Raw genomic sequence first — 4,001 nt, 5'->3', positions numbered from 1 at the left:
GTTTAAAATTTGTGTGCTCTCCAGATTAATTTGAAAACAATGTTTACTTACATTTATTCTTAGGACTGTTCTCTCTGCTTACCACAAAGCTGGTACTTAGCCACAACTTGGTCTCTCTATTTGAGGGATTGGTCATCAACTTGTTATTGATCCTGAAAGCCTCTTTATTTTCTGTGGTGGGTTTAAGAGTGTGTACCACCGCCCCCCCAAAAGCATATTCAGGTTCTAACCTTCTCTAGTAACGTGACCCTATTTGCAAATAAAGTCTTTGCAGAGTTGGGAGGACCTTGAGGTGGGCCCTAAACCCAATGACTCACGTTTTTTTAAGAGATTTGAAATGGAGGGACACAAGGTGAAAGCCATGAAGAGATGCAGATTGTTGGGCAAGTCAGGGAGCCCCAAGGATTACGAGGCGCCACCAGAGGCTAGGAGAGCAGCATGGAATGAAGTCTCCCTCAGACTCCCCAGAAGGGACTGACCCTGATTGATTTCAGACTCCTGAAACTCCTGGTCTTCTCGCTTTTCAGAACTGAGAGAATAAATTTCTGTAAGCTGCCCGGCCAGTGAGAATATATAGCAGCCCTAGGAAACAAACACATCTTTCATGTGTCATCTACCCACTTTAGTTTTCATCTTAATGTAGGGAATGCAATTCTAAAAAATCGGTTATATACAACCTTGAAGATGAAATGCTTTCTGCTCAAAGCAACATTCTTTGATATTTATTATCAAGGTGACTTCCCAAATTCTGTATTTCTAAATAGCCTCAAGGATGATGTAGTATCATAAATCCAGAACTTAATTTTTGGTGACCACTGTCTTTGTCAGAGAATAATAATTTCTAATTGAAATTAGAAGGGACATTCTCTTTGTACCTCACTGGCTGCACCTCAAATTCTTTTGTTCCTTTTTTTCTCCAACTTAACATTAGAGAGCCCCAGGGCTCAGTTCTTACTCCCATTATGTATCCGTACTCCCTTGGTGAGATAGAACCCCCTCTACCTCCATTCGATAAAGAGTGGTGCTTGCAGACACAATGGGCAGACTGTCCAGAGATCTTGCAATCAACAGTCAGGGAAAAGGATTTGTAAAGCATATTCATTTGGTAGGGCTGCCATCACAAAACAACAGAGACTCCATGGCTTAAACAGAAACTGACTTTTCTCACTGGAAGCTAGAGGTCCAGGGTCAAGGTTGGTTTCCGCTGTGTCCTCTGCTTGCATGTGGCCTCCCCGCTGTGTCCTCACATGGACTTTCTCCTGGTGACCACACGTTCTCATCTCTTCTTACCAAGACAGTAGTCAGATCAGACCCCAATGCCCTCATTTTAACTTCGTTTCCTCTTTAAAGCCCTGTCTCACATATGGTCACATTCTGAGGTACTAAGGGGGTTAGGGTTTCGACATGAATTTGGCGGAGGACACAATTCAGTCCACAGCAAAAGCTCTTGGGGAAAGCTCAAGGGCCCAGAATTGTGGGGTTTTAATGAAATTCAGTAACAAGTATCAAATACACCATCAAGGAGTAAACTTTATACCAATATCTTCTATGCAAATGCTGCTGTGCAGATAAATATGTATGGATAATGAGAATTTTTAAGTATTATGTTCCTTGAATGGCCTGTGGCCTCAGAGAATAAACTTGGAAAAACTTGTCTTCACTGTGTAAAATTGTAACTCCAAAGAAGAGACCACGGCAATATTAACATTAAATACTTCCTACCAATTTGCCAGACAAAAATTGAAAATAACCAGTGACTTACATTTTCAGTACAATAAAGTATAAAGCACATTTGCAAAGGGAGTCAGGCATCCCAAATTTTGGTCTGGGCACTCTTTCATAACTGTGACTTCTTCATACAGTTGACTCCATCATGAATTTCCTCTGGTATAGCTGTGGCTGGTGTGGGTCAATGGACTGAGTGATAGCCTTCAAAATAAAAGGTCGCTGGTTCGATTCCCAGTCAGGACTCGTGCCTGAATTGTGGGCCAGGTCCCCAGTTGGGGGTGTGTGGGAGGCAACCAATCAATCTCTCTCACACATCAATGTTTCCCTCCCTTTTTTCCACTCTTCCCATCTCTCTTAAAAATAAAAAATCTTTAAAAAAGTATTTCCTCATGTATAAAGTAAAGGGGTGAGGTATAATTTCCAAAATCCATTCCTGGTCTAATATTCTAGCCACTTCTTTGTCAGAATCAGTTTACTGCCCCATCTTCTGCAGAACTCACCTGGTCTGTAGCATTGGTTAGCTGCTGTGGTTTGGCAACCTGGCAGTTAACCTGTAACAGGTTATCAGAAACAAGACATTTAAAGAGCAGTATAAGTTTCCAGTAATATTACCTACTTTTCTTCAGTTTGACACACCTGAAGTTCTAATGACATTACACAAATTAATCCATTAAAGACGGCGGCCTGCCCAGATTTCCTCCATTTCCTATCATTTATGCTTAAACTACTATTTGATTTTTCAAATAATTATTTTCTAATTAAATAATTTTGTCTTTATAGCTAGGAAACTATCTTATGTCTTGTTACTATGGTACAAATATAGATGGTAAAAATTTTTGTAAGAATTTTATAATAATGAGACTTTTTAGCATTTTTCAAAATAGGAATTTATTATTAAAAAATTGTACAAACTTGCTTTTCATTACTCACAAATTACCATAAAACTTTCTTAACAATTTGTATCCCCCTCCAAAAAAGCGTGTTTCGTCTTAACAGTCTTCACTGGCAGTACATTTTGGTGGTTTAGAAAATAACTCACAAATATTCCACATAACTTTGTTGGAATGTACAAAGATATGGCAGAAGCCAGAATCCTTCAGATAAATTATAACAAAGATTTTTTTCCTTCAAGTTTAAGTGTTACTGCAATCATATAAACTGTGGATTACAAACAGTAAACAAACACCTGTGTATAATTTTTCAAAGCAAAATGATTAGTTTTATATTTTTCATTTTGTTCTAGCCTTTCCAAAACACTTTTAAAAGCAAATGTTGAAAATTTTTCAGTTACCTGAACCTTCAGAAATCTATTGTGCTTTGAAAAAAACTCTGAAAAGCAGCATTGTTTCACATAGTGGTTAACTTACAGATGCCCATACGACCACGACCGCCCCGCCATCAGGCATGCCAGTCGCCGGCTTCAAGTCCAAAGCAGAGCGGGCAGCAGAGGCTCTGATGGGTAAAGGAAAAGGAGCAGGGCACAGCCCAGGGCATCCAGGTACTTGCTCGGAGTGGGTGAAAAGGGATCAAAACTGAAGGGATTCTCCTTAAAATGCCAAGGTCCTAACTCAAAAAACAGCTCTATTAAACACCTGAATATTTTTTTATTTCCTCATCACTTTAAAACACAGATGGAGCCCTGGCTGGCGTAGCTCAGTGGATTGAGTGTGGACTGGGAACCAAAGTGTCCCAGGTTCGATTCCCAGCCAGGGTACATGCTTGGGTTGCAGGCCATAACCCCCAGCAACTGCACATTGATGTTTCTCTCTCTGTCTATCTCCCTCCCTTCCCCTCTAAAAATAAACAAATAAAATCTTAAAAAAAAAAAAACCCAAAACACAGATGGTACAAAGGCTTCATACAGAAGAGATATTTTTTGAAATTATATTTTACATCAATACAATAACTAACTTAGCAGAAAGAATTACAAAATACAAATTTTTAAAAGATTTCCTTATTAATGGGACTACAGATTAAGTTAGGAGTCATTTGTTCTTAAAAAGAAAACAATTCTTATGTCATCTAATATGGTTTAAATCAGAGACAGCTGTCAATACTATTTTAAAGGGTCTTGAAAGAAAAAAAAGGCTATTTAGAATATAAATAAATCATCCATATATAAGTTCTGTTATTTATATAAATTTGACCTCTTTTCAAATAACTGAAATAATTTAGCTTTTTAAATTACCATTGTAAGCAATAAAAGGAAAAAACAAAAAGTACTGAACTGTATACTTAAAATGATAGACGTGGTAAATGTTTTTTATCACAAA

Source organism: Phyllostomus discolor, chromosome 2 (assembly GCF_004126475.2).
Source record: "Phyllostomus discolor isolate MPI-MPIP mPhyDis1 chromosome 2, mPhyDis1.pri.v3, whole genome shotgun sequence".
Classification (NCBI taxonomy): Eukaryota; Metazoa; Chordata; class Mammalia; order Chiroptera; family Phyllostomidae; genus Phyllostomus; species Phyllostomus discolor.
This window is presented reverse-complemented; position numbering follows the sequence as displayed.